Raw genomic sequence first — 22,504 nt, 5'->3', positions numbered from 1 at the left:
TTATCCCCAGCTCTTGGCCGATGCTACGGCTGCTACTATGCCGGTCTTTCTCGGCTAATTCAGCGATTTTGTCGCAATTTTTGACGACAGGCCTTCCGGAGCGTGGCGCATCTTCGACGACCTCTACACCAGAACGAAAACGTTGAAACCATCGTTGTGCGGTGGAAATGGAAACTGTATCGGGTCCATAAACTGCACAAATTTTATTGGCAGCTTGAGATGCATTTTTGCCTTTGTCATAGTAGTACTGTAAAATATGTCGGATTTTCTCTTTAGTTTGCTCCATATTTGCGACACTATAACTCACGAACGACTTAACCAAACAAAACACTGTCAAGGACTATATTATTACCTTTCCAACAAGCTATAGTATGACTCGATACAATGAATACAACTAGAACTACGCGCTTACAACGACACCTCGCGGAAATACCGCAGGACTTTTTTGACACCCTAATATATTATACAAATGATATACATGTATTGGGAAGTAGAACATTTTATGTTATCTTTCAGCTCATTTAATGTAATAAATCGAGATGCCAGAACATGTCCTAAAAATTAACTTTGGGTGTAGAATCTATTAAAAAATGGCATGAAGAAAATAAAACGGAAAATTCCTTTTTTACGTTGTTTTTCACCATGGCACCTAATTTTTACGCCAAGTTCATTTCAGTTAAGTTAAAAGTTACTGGTTACAGCTGTTAGACACTCTGGCAATAATTTCGCACTTCCAATTCAGTGGCTGTAATTTTGAATACCTAAACAGAATATCTTTGGAATGTCTTTAACCATTTGTTGAGACCGGGTCATCATAAAACAAGAAGAGCGCTGTCGCGCTGTCGCACGCTGTCCCGCATTTTTGGCAAATGACAAGCCTCGAACGATAAATATTAGATTTTTTTCTCCAAGGAAGGTGACTATTACGATCATGCGCTCTCAGAAACTAATATGTTTGGGATCTTTGTATACAAGCAACAGTAGCAACACCTGTTATCCCATTATTCCGATCTCAGTTATCGATACAGATGAATGCCCTTTCTCACCCATAACCAGTTTCTCTTTTGATATAACAGCAGACCTTGAAAAATGTCCGATTTTAGGATAGCCCAACAAACACACACACCGGTTGATTCCCAGCGTCTAGCTCTCCGGAAAATGATATGATTATTTATTCTGTGTGTATTTAGTTGAACCATTCTCAGAATTAACTCCATCAATCAAACCACTTGAGTTGTGTTATTTTTTAATTCATTTTGATGTGATAGTTTTGCCGACTGTTCCAATTCTACCAGGAATGTCGAAAAGGAGAAAAGTACCTGACGTCAACTCGAAATGTCAAGATAAGCATTGCTGCTGATGCTCGAGTACCCAAAGCGCTAGGAATAGCCGGGCTGATTTACATCGAATAAACTCGGTGTGGGAAAGTAAACATTTCCGGGGCCGTCGGGATTCGACGGCGAGTGCTTTGTGTTGCACAATTTGTAAATAATGTCGGCTGTGACGGTTGGTTTCTCGAGTCCAAATTTGACCAGAGTTATAATAATTCGCTTCACTGACATACAGGTTCGGGCAGACAGGGTTTCGTTAGTCATGCGAATCTGGGCGGAAAACAGCAGGAAGTTGTTGGGGATTTTTTTTCGATCTTCGCTCACAACCCGTTGCAGTCTTCCAACGAAACCCACGATCGCACTGCATCGCAGTGGGGTGGAAATAGGTACATGGTTTCTCGTCATAAATAATCGGTTCGCAATCTTTATCGGCATTCCTTGCCTTTGGCGGACAGCGTGTTGTTTCATTTAGTCGGACACATGTGAATCGTGTAAATTTGAATGCTCCATCGACGAATAAAGCTATGATTTGTTACGGCGGATGACGAATCCGAGACGATACTTTTTTTTTCGCTAAGAAACTTTGCTAAACCAACAGAATTCTTTCGGTGTCGAATCAGCTAGAGATTCTTTCCGCGATTCTTCGATTCGAAACACGACTTTTACCCCTCGAACATGAAGTGCCCGAGAGCGCGTCACGTTGGGAGATATGCACAGAGCGAGTTCCTGTATCTCGTTCCCAAAGCAAACACGCGCTCATTGCAAAAGGCAGGAAATGCAAACGCTAATGCACGGTAAATGTTGATCGTAGCTTTCAGCTTTGGTGTTTTATCTTGACAAATATTGGACCCCATCGGAACTATACGTACCCGCTAACCAGCCGAGTCGACCATCGTTCGAGCAATTTCTTTTGGCTCTAACGGAATTTCAGCACGGATCGTAACCGACCCAACGGAGCCAATAATATTCAAATGTTGCCGACCGATCGGTTACGATATGCCGCAAATCCAAAAGGGAGTGTGCGTGTAAAGGTGAGAGGCTGTAAAATATAATCCTTCTGCTCAATTACCAAATATTTGCAGTGATTTGCAAAATTTGATGTTTATATCTATATCGAGAGCCGGGAAAAAGGTCTGTCCGGAATGCTAAATGAAATGAGATGACATAAAACCCCCTGAACCTCTCCCAGGCGCGGTAAGTTCACACGACGAATCGAAACGGAGCGTATCCGTAATCCGATTCAGTGCAAGTATGAGCCGAAAAGCCGAAATAAACCTCGCTCCAAAGTTTTGTTGGCGGCTTAGCGCCTAAAATATATCGAAAAAACCTCCGCGACTTAATCGGTTTAGAGTTGAACGTTTCCCTGCAACCTCCCACTAGTGGACTTTTATTGTGTGTGTTTCGGTTTGGGATCCGGAATCGAAGGCCGTTCCAAAGCCAATCTCTTGCGCGCGGCATCCCATCGGAATAATGTTGGATTAATGACGGATCTTTTCCGTCCCGCTCGTCATCGATTTCGACGAATTGGAGTGACTTTTCCTACCTCCTCCTCTTCCTTCTACCCTCTCATGGCAACTGATGGTAATGTGGCGGCTTAACGGTCGACTCGAGAAATATCAGAGCAGTATCGTTAAATGTGGAGCCTTCAAAACGTGCACGGGAAAAGCTGCAGCGATTGTTGCATTAGCATAATTGTTTTAATTTAGAATTTACGACATTCGTCACACTTTTTAACTAGACAAGAGATAATCGGGACGATAAACCGATAAACCATGGTAAAATTAAACGCACCGAGTGCTGTGGCCCCCGGGAAGCGTCACTACCATACCATTCCGCGCACGTTCGAATCGATTCAAACCGGTCGATTGGGGGAATCGAGTGAAATAAAATATGACCCAACGGCAGCTTGTTGACTTGCGTTTGGATTAACATTATAATTAACCTCCAATTAATTCACACGTTCGGAGTGTAAATAAACTCGCTCACACTTCCTTCATCATGATCACCGAATGCAACCGTCTGGTTGGTTACCTGCCAAAGGCCGTGAGCCCGGAGCACCAATTACTAACTCCAGGGATCGAAAAAAAAAAAGGCAAAACATCAAAAGCGAGCAAAACGATGCAGTTTGCAATCAGTGAGCTCGAATCATTCCGATTCTCGTGTGCTGCGCTGCCACCAGCCGGTTCCACATTCAATATGGAAATTAAGCCAACTTCGAACTCAGACTGGGGAATGGAAACAGCGAGCAAAAACAGAAAACGAAAAATAATTACTACTGTCCTCGATTTCATTCAATTTGTACCCCGAAATATCATATTTGAATTTGTCACCATCTCGCTGCGGCGGACCGTACGTAAGCATGTCTGCTGGTCTGGCTGCAAGCAGCCAGGGTGGAACGTGATGTAATTAAACTCTTATACCATGCTTTAGGTCCCATCTTGATCCTGGAAGGTGTTCGATTTCATTCGTAACGAGTTGTATCAGCATTTCAATGAGTTCTCTGACTGCATCATAACATCATGCATGACACCGTCTTAACTTCTCCTCTTGATTGTTTAACATTTAAATTGTTGACGTAGAATTACGTCTTTCAAAACAGGTCACGTTTTCATGAAATCAAGTTAACGTTAGTAACTATTTTTGCAGCGAGCGGATTTTGACGATTTTCATACCAAACGAATCGGAAATTCCCTAAGATTTGTTCTTTATGCTATATATTACAATCCCCTGGTGTATAAACGGTTCAAATTGATGAAAACTAGAAGCATTCTCATTCTCCTATACATTTCACATTTGTGAGCTTCCCTACCCATACCGTCAATAACGAGCAACTTATCGGTGATCAACGAAGGGGAATGATTTAAAGTCTCCGTGAGCAAAGAAGAGAAGAAGAAGAAGAAGAAGAAGAAGAAGAACGAAGGGGAATATTTGTCTAGTGCATAAATATTGGATCTCGCTAAGGCAAACTTTCATTCGGTTACGCGTTCTTGCTCGATGCAGACGTGTTTTCAAGGTGCTCTGATTATTTATCTCTAAACAAACAGTACATTTGAAAGACTCTTTTTGCTATTCGGTTTTTAACGTAGTTTCGCGTTGCTCGTATCCCCTACGATGGGAAAGTCAGGCCTCGTAAAAGGCCACTCTAGTAAACGACTCTTGCCCAATGTTGCCACATTGAAATCTGTATTTCCGAGCTAAAACATCTTTTTTATCTGTATAGAAAACGGAAAATCTGTATTGGAATCTGTATTGCGGATGTTGCACCTGATAAGTCTTTTGCGTTAGAATTAAGTACGAATAATTGCATACCTGCAATAAAGTGTACATATTTTGCTTATTCATATTTTTAATCTCGTGATCACTTGTATAGCTTGCTTGTAGTTTTCTGAATAAGACTGGTTTTCAATGTTCAGGCATATGCAAAAATTTAGTGTGCAACTCTTTTCTGCACAGAGGATTAATTTGATCAAAAATGTGTAATATTCTAGATTGAAAGTTTTAGATACATAGAGTTTTATGCCAAATAAAAAATAAAAATAAAAAACATTTTAATATGTGTTTTAAGGGAAAATCGACGTAAAGAGTTTATTGCGTTTCGTTTCGCGCTATAAACATTCATTCAATTCTCATTTTCCTCGTGGTGTTTGTACATGGTCTTGCAAAATTTAGCCTTGATGTCGTTTGACAACTGTACTGTGGCACTTCCCCCTCGGATTTTGACAAATGATTTCGATTTGATAATTTCGTTCAAAGTTTCTGTAGCGAGACGGTTTCGAACTTTTGTTTTGTTCGCATTATATTGCGAAAATATACGCTCAACAGCCGCTGATGAATGTGGAATGATGAGAAAATTAAATATAAGGTTTCTAAGTAAGGGGAAGGTTGAATTTCCATTCGCTCTAGCTACATTTAAAATCTTGTTCCAAGACTTTTCTATCCCCAACGATCCATCGATCACTATCTTCTTGCATACTATCTTCATGCGTAGTTCTCGGAATTCGTTCTCAATACATTGCTTATCTTCCTCTTCGAAACAATCCTTAAATTGCTTCAAAACAGGGCCTAAATCGTGAAGATCTTCCAGATTCGACGAGTTCATCATAGCAGATACCTTGAATGTGGGGTCGTTGAAGTCAAATCGTTTGCTTATTTGTTTGATAAAGGGTGTGTCACATCAAATTGCATCACGGAAAAAACGCTGTAGAAATTTAATTTTTAGGAATTATATCTTCAGCTTTCGCTTATAATCAGATAAGAGTGTATAGATCACGTTGGCCATGCTTCGCTGTCAATTTTTCGTAAATTTGGAAAAATGTCGTCGAACGAAAAAGAGCGTCGTGAATTAATCCTGTGCACTCATTTCGAGAATCCGGAGTTGTCACATCGGGACATCGGTAAGATGCTGGGAATCGTCCACGGTCAGCAGAGTACTAAAACGATACTTCGAGAACCTAACCATCGACCGGAAGGCTCCTAACCGCGACGAAAGGCAAAACATGGTGGGGAAGACGCGAGCCCGGAAGCTGTACACCGAAATGCTGACGAAGCCGCATTGCCTGGTAATGGACGACGAAACCTACGTCAAAGCGGACTTTCGTCAGCTGCCGGGCCTGTTGTTCTTCTCCGCAGAGGACAAATTCAGCGTTCCGGAGGAGATTCGCAAGCAGAAACTATCCAAGTTTACCAAAAAGTACATGGTGTGGCAAGCGATCTGCTCTTGCGGAAAGCGGAGCGCCCCCTTCGTGATGACCGGTACGGTAAACGGGCAGGTTTACCTTAAGGAATGCCTACAGAAGCGCTTACTACCACTATTGAAGCAGCACGAGGGCCCGACCATCTTCTGGCCGGATCTCGCTTCGTGCCACTATTCAAAGGACGTGTTGGAGTGGTACGAAGCCAACGGGGTCACCTTCGTGCCAAAGGAAATGAACCCGTCCAACGCGCCGGAGCTTCGCCCAATAGAGAAATATTGGGCGATTATGAAGCAGGCCCTCCGGAAAAACCCAAAAGTTGTCAAATCGGAGGCGGACTTCAAGAGAAAATGGATTTCTGTTCAAAAAAAACTACAACCTGACGTTGTACAGAACCTTATGGACGGGGTAAAGAGGAACGTGCGAGCATACGGGCTTGGGCTCGAAGTATGAATAAAAAGAAAATGGCAAAAGTTGTTTAATAGTTTTTATTTTACTGTCTAAAATTTTCAAAAGGATCGGTCTACTGGGCGAATTTCTACAGCGTTTTTTCCGTGATGCAATTTGATGTGACACACCCTTTAAGCTCGATATAAAAACCGCAACAAATCTCCCGAAATGTTTCCTTTCGTGCATCATCCATTTCGTCCGTTGATATCGATGCTTCTGCAGCTATTCCAACGTAGATTTTGTCCTTACGCAGGATATGGTCCTCAAAATCCGGTGCGTTAATATCTTTTAAAGTTTTCAAGTATTTTTCACCGCAGAGATTGTTAAGAAGCAACATGTGCAATGTTCTCATTTCATCGTAAATGTTTGTGTATTCTGGAGATTCGGACTGGAACTTTCTGTTCAATTCATCAGAGGCAAAACGTAATTCGAAAACTCCAGAATAGGTTTCGTCATTTGATCGTTCAAATGTGACAAGATTCTGTAAGCAGTTGGATTCTTGTCATAATTGTATTGAAAGGAAAATAATATTTTCAATTCCAGCAAACGCTCCAAGTTCCGTTTTACCACTGCTTCTAGAGAGAGCCATCGGGTCTGAGAGGGGTGAAGCATACGCAATGGCTTCAATTCAACAATTTCTTGAATAGCTTTGAACTCAGAAGACCGCTTAGGGCTATGAGATTAATAGCTGTAGATGTCTCGTAGCAACTGTTCCACATACGGAGGCATTTTCTGGCAAGCATATGGCTTCAATTCAACAATTTCTTGAATAGCTTTGAACTCAGAAGACCGCTTAGGGCTATGAGATAAATAGCTGTAGATGTCTCGTACATAACGCCAAAGAGTGGCATGTACATTTAACCACTATTAAACCTGGACAATCTTTCTTCAGAAGTCTCATCACGGAATTATCGTTGCCCATCATAACGGATGCACCGTCTGATGCAAACCCTTTCAATCGCTTCTTGTAATCAATGCCATCCTTTTGAAATTCCTCGATAATGGTATTATAAATCGATTTATGGTCACATGCCTTCAGTTCCACAATTCTGCATATATTATCACTGACCTCAAACTTGTTCTTTCCGTCGTCATCCAACAGCCTAACAACTATGGCCAGGGTCTTCGATGTGCTCAGGTCCGTCGATTCATCAATCATCAATGAAAGTTTTTGCTACTGCATCTTCTTCACCAGTTCATCATGCTGAACTTCCGCCAAAACGCCAGACACCAGAGCTGCAGTCTTGGTCCTTAATAACTTGAGTTTGGAGAACACTGTCTAAACACTGTCAGCCTCCATGACCTTTTCGGGGCTGATATATTTCTCCATGCTTTCTATCGACTCATTAAAAATTCTCAAAGCTGCTTCCTGATGCCTTTTTGTTTGCAGGTGGGTTGTCAGGTTTGATTTTCCACCGCGTGAGACATTCAATTTATCCGAGCACACTGTACACCATGCACAGTGCGGATCATTCTCATATTTTGTGAAACGAGAAAATTCACTGGAACTCGTCAAGTCATCCTTGAACTTCTGTAGTATTGGCTTTTTTTGTTTTTTTGACACTTTTCTTCCTTTTAGCCACTGGAGAAGAACTCAGTTCAGAGGCTGAGCTCAATTCGTTGTTTGAAGGGATTGTTAACGGTTCCGCTGCAAGTGGACTTGATATATTTAACACAACAGAGTCTGAAATAAGCGCATGCATGAAAAATTTCGTTGACTCATGATTGGTAACGGTTCTATTGAAAATATGTTGCTTACCTTCGTTTGGAACGTTCGATTTCAAGAAATACGCGTCCAAAGTTCGTTTTGCCATTTTCTCCTGAATATTTTGTTTTTATTTTTATAATAACTTTTCGAGTCACAGCAGCGTTCGATGAGCAAATTCTCGCGGGAAACTAATGTCATTTATTGGAACCAAGGGACTGACATCGATTTCCATCACTACTGTATTTGACACATTTGACGGTAGCCAAAATAGTTCAAGGAAGTTCAAACTGTTCAAATTGTCTGATTAAGTTTGATTAAGTTTGTTGGGTAAAATGATCAAACATTGAAAAATTAGTTTCGATTACTTTCATTACAAAATCTGTATAAAATCTGCATGGATGTCCAATAATCTGTAATCTGTATATACAGATTCTCGGTCAAAAAACATGCTGAAAATCTGTATCATTACAGAAAAATCTGTATATGTGGTAACACTGCTCTTGCCCCCCGATGGGAATAGTGACAGTGCTGATGGTGAGTCATCGAGCAGCAAAAAATTGCTGAGTCACAATACGTATGCAGTACTCCCGGAAGAGGGAATGGAAAAGAAGGAAACATTGCCACCCTTTTACACAAAGGGTTTCCCGGAAAATTTCCAAAAGGATATCAACCTTCTAGTTTCAAGAGGTCTGAATGCAACGATTCGTCTATGTACAGACGGTTACAAAATCATCGTCACTTCAACGCTCAATTATAAAGCAGTGGAAGAATATCTGAAGCGGAAAAAAGTGCAATACTTTACATATGATTTAGTGGCTAATAAACCATTTAACGTGTTGCTTCGTGGTTCACAGGATATCGATACAAATGATCTAATGAAGGCGCTCAAAGAAGCTAATTTAAAACCCGTGAACATTTACAAGATCAACAAGCATAACGAGGAGCTTAAATATCGCGAACAGTTATACCTTGTCCACTTCCAACGGTGAACAACGCTGCAATAACTGTCAAAAATAAGAACTCTTTTTAACATCGTCATCAACTGGAATAAATATAAGCCAAAGCATCGAGATGTCACGCAGTGTTCCAACTGTCTCAATTTTGGGCATGGAGGAAAAATTGCCACATCAATGCGCGTTGTGCCTCTTGTAGTGGAAATCACCCTACTAGAGAATGCCTCACACCAGAAGCCGTAATTCTGTGTGTAAACTGCGGGGAAGCTCATTTCTCGATGAATAGAGCTTGTCCAAAACGGGTTGACTTCATCCGTTTCAGACAGCAAGTTGCCGCTCGTAACCGTCCAATGCCGAAAATTAAAAAGTGGCCCAGCTTTGATATTAATTCTTTTCCGGCACTCCCAGCTGACAATTGCAAATCATCTTTAACACAACCACAACAACTATCGAACACCTCGAACAAGGCCCCACAGAGAGCTGTTGAGGGTAACAATACGCAGACTCCTGGTTACAGGACTTTTGCACAAGTTTGTAGTCAGCCGGCTCAGAACCAACTCTATTCGATGGAACAAATGGCAGCTCTTTCCATGGAACTTGATCGTCGTACAAGAGCTTGTGCAACCAGAAATGAACAAGTCGCAGTCGTGTTGACGTTTTATTACCACCATGGTCGAGTTCTCGCTAAAAATCCTTAATTGGAACGCCTGCTCCATAGCAGGTAAGAAATTAGAAACCACTGAATTTCTACTGGAGAATGAAATCGATGTATTATCCATCACCGAAACTCATCTGAAGCCGAATGTTAATTTCTCTCTACCGCAATATAACATCGTCCGCCTCGGTCGCATCACTGCAAAAAAGGGAGGCGCAATCAGAAAAGGAATAAGATTCCAGAGTTTATCATCCTTCCGAACCCGCATAATTGAAGCAGTTGGAATTGAACTGGTCCTCGGTAGTACCCCAGACACAATCATATCGGCGTATTGTCCTAAACAGGCCACTAACGAGCTATCATTGCATTTCAAAAATGACCTTCACAAGCTGACTCCCGGTTCCGGCAAATTCCTCATAGCTGGCGATTTAAATGCACGTTATACATCTTGGGAAAACGTCACCAACAATAACAACGGACGTCTACTGGCAGACGATGCCTTACACGGGGAATACGTAGTGCTAAACCCAGATTCATCAACCTATTTTTCTCACGCTGGAGTGGGATCAACACTTGATATTTTTCTGACAAATATCGCAGAAAATATGACGATACCAAAGACAATCTCCGCACTTTCATCAGATCATATTCCTGTGGTTGCAGAAATCGACTTAGCAGTGCATCATCGACGTATGATGAGAAAAAATTATCATCGTGTAGATTGGATGCAGTTCCAGCGATACATTGAACAACGTATCAATGATGATGCGGCGGTGGAAACAACTGGACATGTCGACATGGCACCAGATTCATTTACGCGACTCATCGAAGATGCCGAGGAACGTTTCATTCTTTTGATACCGGTTACAAGTGAGTTCATCAATATTGATATTACCACAAAACGTCTAATCAGCATCCGAAACACGTTGAGAAGCCAATATCAGCGTACAAACTGCATCTCTAGTAAACATGTTTATAAAAACCTCACTAAAATTATCCAATCGAGACTAGATAATTTGAAAAACACACATTTCAATGAGGAAATGAAAAAATTGGGAAACCATTCTCAACCATTCTGGCGAGTAACAAAGATTGCGAACAGGCTTACCTGTTCGCAAACAATTTCAGTGTAGCTCATAACCTGGGTAGCAATATTGTTAGCCCGTTGGAAGGAGATGTATTGGAGACCATCCAGCAATTAGAGCATACTCCAAATGATTTTGTTCCCGATCATAGGGTCACGGCCGAAGAAAATAAAACCACCAATAAATATTCCAGGAATATGAAAGCTCCTGGATTCGATGCGATATTTAACATAGTACTGAAAAAACTGAGTCCCAAAGCTATAGCTCTTCTCGAAAAAAATTTCAACTGCTGTTTCTCCGTTGGTTATTTTCCAGTCCAATGGAAAATGGCCAAAGTGATTCCAATATTGAAACCTGGGAAGGATCCCACTTGTCCAAAAAGCTATAGACCGATAAGTCTACTATCATCTTTAAGTTAAATCTTAGAGAAATCTATTCAAAGTAGAGTGCTCAGATACTCCGATCAAAACGATATTATGCTTCCAGAACAATTTGGTTTTCGCAGAGGACACTCTACCACCCATCAGCTGTTAAGATTGAAAAAAAGTCCCAGGAAGGTTGTGTCCAAGACACGACCGCATAGTTGACGTAGGATTCCGTTAGGCTATCTAATGATTTTGGATATGTTTGAAGAATTACTTCGTTAAGCTCTTTTATAATGATTTGGTTTCAATGTCTCTGTTAGGGAACACATTTCGGTGGGAACAAAAGCTCCTCCTAATTTCATGTATTGGCAATGCCGATTTTCCCCAGGCAGCTTGATTTTGATGTCTCTGTTAGGGAATACATTTCGGCAGGAACGACAACTCACCCTACCTTCATGTATTGACAATGCCGATATTTTCCAGGCAGCTTGGTTTTGATGTCTCTGTTAGGGAATACATTTCGGTAAGAACGAAAACTTAGCCTACTTTCATGTATTTGCAATGCCGATTTCCCCCAGGCAGCTTGGTTTTGATGTCTTTGTTAGGGAATACATTTCGGTAGGAACGAAAACTCACCCTACTTTCATGTATTTGGAATGTCGATTTCCCACAGGCAGCTTGGTTTTGAAGTCTCTGTTAGGGAATACATTTCGGTAGGAACAAAACTTCCCCCTACTTTCATGTATTTACAATGCCGATTTCCCCCAGGCAGCTTGGTTCTGATGTATCTGTAGGGGAACCGCCGCATGTGTCGTCAATTTCGACCAATCAGAAGTGGGTATTTCCGTTAGGATAGGGGTTGATATTTTTCAATTGTTCAATAATGAGTTTCATGAAATATATTATTTTCTACAATATGAAACTTTGTAATGGAGTGCCAAAATCGACTGACGCAAAAACTTCATCAATCCATCATGAAATGAGTGAGTAATAAGCGTTTGGAATTGGACAACTTTCACGATGTGCTCAATTTTCGATTTGTACCCCAATATGTTCCCGAAAGACGTAATCCTACGTCAATATCATTACAAGAAACAAATAAATTTAAAAAAACAACGGTTATAGCTCTTTAAGATGTCGAGAAAGCTTTCGACTACGTTTGGCACGAAGGTCTCCTCTTCAAACTAGTGCGATACAACTTTCCGGCATATTTAACGAAACTTATCCAGAGTTATCTTTATCAGCGAACATCCAGGGTATGCATGAATGGCATGTTTTAACTCGCATACAACGTCGGCTCCGGAGTTCCACAAGGAAGCATTCTGGGACCTCTTTATAATATATATACCTCAGACATACCGCCGCTTCCAAACAACGGTCAGATCTCGCTGTTTGCCGATGACTCTGCCATTATTTACAATGACAGATGTTTAAATCACCTGACTAACAATTTGCAGAATGGACTCAACGCTTACGTCAACTACTTACGATCGTGGAAGATCTGCGTCAATATTTCAAAAACGAAAGCTATTCTGTTTCCACATAGAAATATAAAAGTACTCCTGAACCCACCTGAGGAAATAACTGTGTTTGGACAAAATATTCCGTGGTCTACCGAAGCCCGCTATCTTGGTGTAGTGCTGGATAGAAAGCTAAAATTTAAACATCACATCGAAGCTACTGTGGATAAATGTATAATTTCACTCAAGAAGCTGTACCCGCTAGTAAACCGAAAATCAAAACTCTCCAGGATAAACAAAATGTCAATATACAAACAAATAGTACAACCTGTGCTTTTTTATGGTTGTCCAATATGGATGCAATGTGCAAATAGTCATTTGAAAAAAGTCCAAATTATACAAAATAAATTTCTGAAAATTATACTAAATCTCAACACAAGAACACACACTGATCTAGTACACAGTCTAGCTGAAATCAAACAAATTACAGAAATCATTTCTGAGAAATTTAACAGACTTAGAACAAACTCTATTATGTCTGAATTCCACCTTATTAGAGGTTTATTTCCAAATTAGTTCTTTTTTTTAGGAATTTAATTTAGATTTAGTAGGATATAAAATTATAATGAACAAATTGGAAAGCAATGTATATCATATATAGCATATAGAGCTTTATCTTTCTGTTTGATCATACAAAACAATGCTCTTTACATCTATACAGTGCCGCAATACATGGAGTTTTCCATTAATCCTTTCCCCGAGCACGGATGACAACTTTTGTTTATACTGAGTACCGTTATCTATTATTCATGGTAGCACCGTTTTGGTTCGTGAATAAGTTCACATAACATAAAAAGTCGGTTAAAAAAGTGTGAACTGATACATTGTTGCATATATTTTAATATTAGTGGTGGCTGAGAGCAGACAAATGACCGCAAAGAATTAATACAGATTTCGATACAGATTTTCTGAGAAAAAAACACAGATCAAAAGATTTTTTGAGACCAAAAACACAGATTTTATTATGGCAACCCTGCACTACGGGCCGCCATAACCTAAGATTATTGTGGACAAAAAATCATACAGATATTCAATAATATTCGTTACATAAATCGATATTTGCAAACATTCACAATTGCACATATCTATCTATCTATATATATAAAAATGGATTTATGTCTGTCTGTCTGTCATAGGAGTTTTTGGGGTCGGGGAAGGTTTTCGTGATAGTTTGAGACCCCTCGCTCCTCTCTAAGGGGCGGCTACAATACAAATGAAACACAAATTTGTGCATTACTCGAGAATTAATCAAGCAAACGAATCCAAATTTGGCATGTGAAGGTTCTAGGGTGAAATAAATGTTTTCACGGTGGCTAGATACTCGTCCCCCCTCTCTAAGGGGAGGGGGGTGGGGTTTTGCCGCCATAAAAATTAAACACAAATTTCTACATAACTCGAGAATTAATCAAGCAAATGAAACCAAATTAGGCATATGGAGGTTTTAGGGTGCAATAAATGATTCTATGGTGGTTAGACCCTCCCTCCCTTTCTAAGGGGGGGGGGTCTGGTCTACCATACAAATGAAATACAAATTTCTGCATTACTCGAGAATTAATCAAGCAAATGCAACCAAATTAGCATCTGGAGGTTTTAGGATGCAATAAATGTTTCTATGGTGGTTAGACACTCCGCCGCCCTCTCTAAGGGAGGGCTGCCGTACAAACGAAAAACAAATTTTTGCATAACTCGCGAGCCAAAGTGAATATTTTAGGGGGCACGCAACGTTTCTACGGTGAATAGACACTCCTCCCCCCTCTCTAAGAGGAGAAAAGGAGAGAGGTCTGTCTTGATTCTATCATGTTTTCTGTATCAAACATTTATTCCATGGAACGGAGAAACATGTTATTTGCAAGTGGTTGAAAAGTCTTGAACGCGAATTGTGTCTGAAAATAATCTGATATAATAATGATGAGTTTTGGTAGAAGTACTAGGATTTTTTTAGTAAAAGGTAAATTCAACGGGGCCGATTAGAAGATCAATCAATGAACAGTTCTACGATTGCATTCATGAACTTTCGCTTAGTAAGAGAACGTGAATGTTTGAAGGTATTGATAACTAAAAAAAAAACCAATTTCGGGCGGGACGAAGTTTGCCGGGTCAGCTAGTTTAAAATAAAAATATAGTTCACATATTTTTGTATTTTTATTGGGTTTTTTAATTGAAATTGAAAACACCTTCCAAACATACTTACCTTAAATCGAATTTATAGCCCAATTAAGTTATACAAAATTGAATGAAATCGATGGTAAGTGGTAGCTAATAAGTTAAGCTATCTTCTGGTGCAAAAAACATAAACAATATGGTTGCTTTCCAAAAACATGGAAAAATATTAAAGTTGCTGTTCGATTTTTCGAACGCTTGGCCTAAAATGGGTTAAGATGAATTTGTTCTCAGCTTACACTTTCAATTCATCCCAAATTACTAAGCCCATCAATACAATAGTTAGAATCACTCCTAAAAACGTATTAATTGCCTTATAATGATAGCGATGTGTATTTAATGTCTGTACGAACGATTCACATAAATAAGTTTGTGTATAATGGATCCCTGGAAAGGGGGAGGAGACCACTAAATTGTGGATTACAAATCATCAGCCGCTCACACAAACACACGGTGGCCGTAAGAAGCGTGCCAAACGACCTTTCCGCCTTCATACTGGTGGCCGGCAATTTTCTGGGGCACAATGAGCTAGGGGCCCTATTTTCGTACATTTTTATGGATAACCTTGCTCACGTCTGCTCTCAATTTCTTCTTTCATCAGGCAGTTCCAGTGGTCATGATGACTGATGCTTAACGTTAAAACAAATATTTCTCCAGCCCACTGTGCTCCAATTATGTTCTGGTTCGGGGAACTGAACCGGGGACCGCAACAATAAAATACTATCACAGCCGGGGTCCACATCACAGTACAATCTAAATAAATTAATAACAGGGGAAAAGAAATACAACAACAACAACAACAGAAAAGCGAATGACGAATATGACGACGAAGACCGGCAAGTGCCACCATGCGGCGCACGGGTTCCATCTGACGTGTGGAGAGACTACCGTGTTGGTTGCGGTCAGCTCGTATTTTTGTCGGTAGTAGAACGCCTTCTAAGGCGGAGCCAAGGTGTTGTTGTTTTTTTTTTATATACATACATATATTGTATTTCAGCTGTTGTTTTAGTTCCCCCGTGTTCGGCCCCCTTCTTCGTTGGCAGCCGAGTGGGCAGCGTTGGTGACGACTGTGGAAGAGAGTGCGAGCAAACGCGCGAGCTTCGCTACGGATAGAAATAATTACCAGGAGACCAGGCCAGGGAAGAGGGGATGACGACCAACTCTTGCGATAGTAATTAAGAGGTGCGGGCCGAAATCGATTAACGCTGGAGATTTCAATCGGCTGGGGCTCTCCAGAAGTTTTACGATCTGGATCTTCTGGATGCCGATATGTAATTATCTGGTTTCGTCTTGGGTTTCAGGGAAACCGGAACAAGGGGGAAGCGGATTCCGGCAGAACAGATAACAGGGGTATTTATGACATGACAGTAATATGTTGATTATGGGCAGTTTTAACGGTATGTGGAATTTTGTACATTACTTTATCAGGTGGATTGATAATAATTGTCGGATTGCTGGCGTAATGGACGATCCTTCGCTTCGAATATTATTCTATATCTTTTTCCACATCGAAACCCTTTCAATACACGTATATTGTATATTGCTCTGAAACTATCTGTTGAAGTTCAAACCATAATCCAATAAACGTATCAGTTTCAGTCAACTATATATGGTATTAAAAACCTTTAGCAATGGTGACAATTGGAAATTTTTATAAACGGAAAATATATCACATTGTTTAAATTCCATTGATTCTTCCATAATTGATATCATTCCTCTTTCTTTTTCTTCTTTAATGGCACTAATTTTCCTAGTGGAACATCGCCTTCTTAACGTAGTATTAACTGCGTCATTTTTATTATTCGTATTTGGTTGAGATTTCTATGCCAAATAACATACTTCCCAGGTAACCAGTAAGCACTAAGAAATGATCTTAAATCAGCACTGTATCCACATAGAGAATACTGAATAAATGCTTATTACGCGCTATAAACTAATATAGAGTTGATATAATGCTAGAAAGGCGAAATATAGGGTTCTTCAAATGCTTCAGTTACAGCTTTGAATAAGCATTACTAAAGCTTACTTAGGGCTAACTGAAAACGTCACTTGGTAGTCTTTGATAAGCATCAATAATGCATAGAAACGTCAAGTTGTTTCTCAATCGTTTTTTCTATGAAAAAGTCATCGAATCAATCGGGAATCAACAGAAAACAAAAAAAAATCATATGTACATTTCATGGTCCCACACAGATTCATTGCAATCCTTTTTTATGGATGGTATTTAGGTTTCTGTTATGTTGATTTCAGATTTCTTCGTTATTGATATTTACGGCACACTATTTGGAATGAGAAATACTTATATTATATGATTATATGAAAATTACCTTATAAGATTCGAACCGGAATACTGCTGCAACACGCGTGTTTCTCTGTTGCGCCTTTGCCATCTGGACCACTGTTGATATTAGGCTGTCAAAAAAGTCCTGCGGTATTTCCGCGAGGTGTCGTTGTAAGCGCGTGGTTCTAGTTGTATTCATTGTATCGAGTCATACTATAGCTTGTTGGAAAGGTAATAATATAGTCCTTGACAGTGTTTGTTTGGTTAAGTCGTTCGTGAGTTATAGTGTCGCAAATATGGAGCAAAATAAAGAGAAAATATATATAAAAAGACATATTTTACAGTACTACTATGACAAAGGCAAAAATGCATCTCAAGCTGCCAATAAAATTTGTGCAGTTTATGGACTCGATACAGTTTCCATTTCCACCGCACAACGATGGTTTCAACGTTTTCGTTCTGGTGTAGAGGTCGTCGAAGATGCGCCACGCTCCGGAAGGCCTGTCGTCGAAAATTGCGACAAAATCGCTGAATTAGCCGAGAAAGACCGGCATAGTAGCAGCCGTTGCATCGAACAAGAGCAGGGGATAAGTCATCAAACCGTTATTAACCATTTGAAGAAGCTTGGATTCACAAAGAAGCTCGATGTATGGGTGCCACACACGTTGACGCAAAAAAACATCTTTGACCGTATTGACGCATGTGAATCGCTGCTGAATCGCAACAAAATCGACCCGTTTCTGAAGCGGATGGTGACTGGCGATGAAAAGTGGGTCACTTACGACAACGTGAAGCGCAAACGTTCGTGGTCGAAGCCCGCTGAAGCGGCTCAGACGGTGGTCAAGCCCTCATCAACGGCCAGGAAGGTTCTGCTGTGTGTTTGGTGGGATTGTCAAGGAATAATCTATTATGAGCTGCTTCCCTATGGCCAAACACTCAATTCGGACCTGTACTGCCAACAACTGGACCGCTTGAAGGTAGCACTCATGAAGAAGAGGCCATCTTTGATAAACAGAGGCCGCATTGACTTCCATTAGGACAACGCCAGGCCACACACTTCTTTGGTGACGCGCCAGAATCTCCGGGAGCTCGGATGGGAGGTTCTTTTGCATCCGCCGTATAGTCCGGACCTTGCACCAAGTGACTACCACCTGTTTTTGTCCATGGCGAACGAGCTAGGTAGTCAGAAGTTAGCCACAAAAGAGGCCTGTGAAAATTGGCTATCAGAGTTTTTTGCCAATAAGGAAGCGAGCTTCTATAACAGGTGTATTATGAAGTTGGCATCTCGTTGGGAGCAAGTCATCGAACAAAACGGCGCATATTTGACTTAAAACAGATGATTGTAACTAATTTTATGAACAAATGAAAATTCAAAAAAAAAAATACCGCAGGACTTTTTTGACAGCCTAATATATATAAATGAATTGAAAATTATCTTATTTCAACAACCCCTTAGATATCTGCTCAAAAAGATCATATATGAGCGGGTCTGGAAATAAATAAGACACACCTATCGTAATTCAATAATAATTAAAAAGGTAAACATTTCCATGTCTGTTTTACATGACGTTGGTTGTTATTGATCACATCACTCGTACGTGTTTGACGTTTCCAAAAAATCATAACAAAATACGTGTTCGGTATGTTGTCCACTTGTTATCGATTTGGGCTTGTCGTTTTAAATGATTTGTAGGTGAGTTGATTTTGATCAATTGTAATCATGCTTTGATAATTAAACTCATCGATATTTGAGTTGCAGAAAACATGCCCGGAAACAACTATATCGTCCGAACATAAGGACACATTTTTTATCTGTGCTACCTTCGTTATGGATAATAAAAAACGGAGTGAGATCGTATGGGCCGGACGATTTAAATAATGATGATAACGGTAATGATCTGTGCTATTGGCCAAAAGGTGTTTCCGGCTACCGGCTGCTCGTAAAATCTAGGAAAGACTCCACTATCAAACCGGATCTAAAAGTGTTGCGCGCTTTTCGGTGCAAGATCAAAAGAATCAGATTCTTGAACTATTCTGATGTGAGAAGACATTCATCCTTAAGTGTTAGCAATGATGCAATTTTCTTGTTCTTATTTAAGGCGTTCCGTGAGATGAAGCTAATGGAAATGAATTCCGACACGGAAGAACAAGACACAATGACGAAAATGAGAAAAGTCTCAACGGCAGCTGACCCTTTCAAGCATATCCAACAATCAAACCCATGGCCATCTCGAGAATCTGCAGTTTCAATCCAAGGCGTCCAAATTGCTGAAAGTCCGTCGTCTGAATCAATAAATGAATCACAAGGCGATCTGGAATGCAACAGTTTATCACAGTTGAAGATGAGCGGAAGTGATAAAAATCGATTCCCAGCATCTGGGCAAAGTCCTTCGTTGAATATGTTGAATTCTGATGATGATTTTACTGAAACACCGGATCTACTTAGGTTTATGCAATCTCTACATGAAAAGACCGATAAACACACAAGGATGATTGAGGAATGCAAGCTCGTTGGGATCAGATCTGTTGCGCTTCTGTCTCAGGTCAATGCAAAGCTAGATATTCTTGCCAATCAAGTCAACATGAAACTTGACGCCTTTGGCTCGTATCATTCACATCAAACTGAACCGATGTGCATCGAAACAAGGAATGTTCCGTTGAGTCCAAACAAAAGTTTCGAGGAATTTGAATCTGTTGAGAAAAAAGCAAATAATAAACAGTTCACTGATTCTGTCGTTCAATATTACGGCTCTATGCATGGGAAGAACCGATATGTTGGTGAAGGCGGAACAAATCTGTGTTTCTATATATTGATACAATTTATAACAATAAAATTATTCACAATGCATCCCATAGCTTTATATTTTCTTTTTTGATGGCAGAGTATGTAACAATGGTATAAACGCAGTCACTTCGTATACAACTACTGCAACTAACTTACACAATATTTGATATATTTTATACTGTTTGACGTTACGGAAAATGTAATTATTTGATGATTTAAACACATTAATGCATATAGAATTCAATGAATACTCGAAAAGGTTTGTGAGTCCTACAACTTCTGATCCATAAATGCCCTTCGCATCTGCGTATTCCATAGCAACAATTCTCATATTCTTTGTAAGAAACCATCTATCAGAGAATTGATGGGTTAATGTGAATTCACTCGATATAATTATACAAGAGAACTTAGACTTGTCAGATTTCAATGGGTGTTCTAACACCGGAAAAAATTCCTTATTCTTGCTGGTAACTGGCTTGCAAGCATATTATCCAGTAATACGATTTATAATTTGCTGCAAGGGCAGTTTGCCAGATCTCACTAATTTCTTAATCTGAAACAAATGATTCTCAAAAGGATATGAGGACATGTACAAGATTGTGAACATAACTTGTAACGGAGCTAAAAAAAAACCTTATAGTTAGAAATAAATTCCTCAAATAATTTTTGTGCAACTGGTAAAAAAACCTGCGTAGTAGCTACTTGAGCAAATAGTAACCGTACAAAATAATATTGCAAAGTTTTGAAAATGATCCTCTTCAACTACAAACTTTAGAAGAATAATGCCTATATATTGTAAAAAAGAGGCACACTCGGACGCTTTCCAATGATTTACACAATCAACTCCCCGTACTTGCCGATGAATTTCAACAGGCAATTGGATTGTTTTTAAAATTGTACAAATTGACTTCAAGGTACTATTTGGCCAACTACTTCGACCACAACCGTTATGACCATCTCTGTATGCCACGATCAATCTTTTCGTAATTCCTAGATGAAGAAGGTGCAACGAGTCGGCCACTATTACGTCCTCGACAATATCAATTGGTAACTGAAGCAGATGTGGAACTACAGGTGTTCTCGTTAATTTTCCATTTTTACGTGTTTTGTATGTTTGATAGTGTTCATCGTACAGTCCACTTCGGAATTCAGCATCGGTACTTTTGGCGGCTAATGTTTGAGGGAAAATATTTGTTCGCAGAAGTGTTGAGTGTTGTCCAACAGTACAGCATTTCAAACATCCGTGTAGTGAATTGAGATTAACAACACCTAAAAGACAATAATTACGTAGACTTTTAATTAAACATGCTTCAGTGTTATCGCGGCGGTAACTTTGACGAATGCTCTAGCGGGAGAGTCACATATAAAAGCTCTAACGTTGACCGTTAACTTAACTCCATTCACATCGATTCCAGACGTTAGCAAATATTTTAGTTCAGTAACAAATGGACCAAGGAATTCTTCTACCTTCTTTGGCTTACTTTTCCCGTAAAAAATACCAATAATCATTGGCTTTAATGACGTGAGCTCGTGAACATTGAATAATATGGGCCAAACTTGGTAGGTTCCATTTTTGTATAACGGAAGGCCATCGATATTAATGTTTTTTTTTTCCAAAATATATATTTTTATCAAGGCTCATATGGCGTTAGCCTCACGGGGCCGGGAGTCCAATACTTTGACAATTTTTCTTATTATCTATGTTAGTAATATGTAACCGATTACTCGCGGTTGGCTCGAGGTTAGTACTACAAGTGTTTTCGTAATTGGGATGTTGCTGTCTCCAATGCTCTGTACGTGTGCCCGACACGGGATACTTCCTATTGGGATGCAGCTGACCATTAATCAGCAACGCCCCCCTAGTCTGTACCTCATATCTAGCGTGGTGCGTCTTTCTCGACTCGAGGAATCCAGGATAGAATGGTCACTAGCCGGCGCAATCATCAGCTCGTGTAGAGTTGTCATGAGCGGTACAACCTTTGGCTCTTGTTGAATGATCAGTGGACTGCACAACCTTCGGCCCGTGCATCTGTAAAGAGTGTGTGTATGTATTGCCGCGACTAAGTAAAAGTTTATCGATCGGATAGGAGGGATATGAAACGGGGACACAACGAAGGAAACATCATTAAACATTGACATCGGCGTTTCTGAGGAACAGGTATAGATGAAGCAGAAGATCAGGATCACGGCTACCTAAGATATCCCGGACGGGGATATCCGATTGTCTGCTTTGTGCTCTCAGTGCTCTAGAGAGCTGAGAGCGAGCAGCATGGAACCGGATACACGACCAGACAACATGCTCGATGTCGTGGTAGCCATCGCCACAATCACAAAGATTGTTTGCTGCGAGCCCAATGCGATAGAGATGCGCGTTTAGGTTGTAGTGATTGGACATAAGCCGAGATATCACGCGAATGAAATCACGACCTACATTCAATCCCTTGAACCATGCACTCGTCGAGACCTTAGGGATAATCGTATGTAACCAACGACCGAACTCATCTTCACTCCACATGCACT

At 40.2% G+C, this 22,504-nt stretch overlaps 1 pseudogene; it reads right to left on the bottom strand.

The window, feature by feature from the left end:
• Positions 1 to 1,379: 1,379 nt before the first annotated feature.
• LOC129773466 (uncharacterized) lies at positions 1,380 to 8,286 on the bottom strand (annotated as a pseudogene).
• Between the last annotated feature and the right edge of the window lie 14,218 nt (positions 8,287 to 22,504).

Source organism: Toxorhynchites rutilus, chromosome 3 (genome assembly GCF_029784135.1).
Source record: "Toxorhynchites rutilus septentrionalis strain SRP chromosome 3, ASM2978413v1, whole genome shotgun sequence".
NCBI lineage: Eukaryota > Metazoa > Arthropoda > Insecta > Diptera > Culicidae > Toxorhynchites > Toxorhynchites rutilus.
Note: the sequence above shows the minus strand (reverse complement) of the source record. Positions and strands in the feature narration are given on the sequence as shown.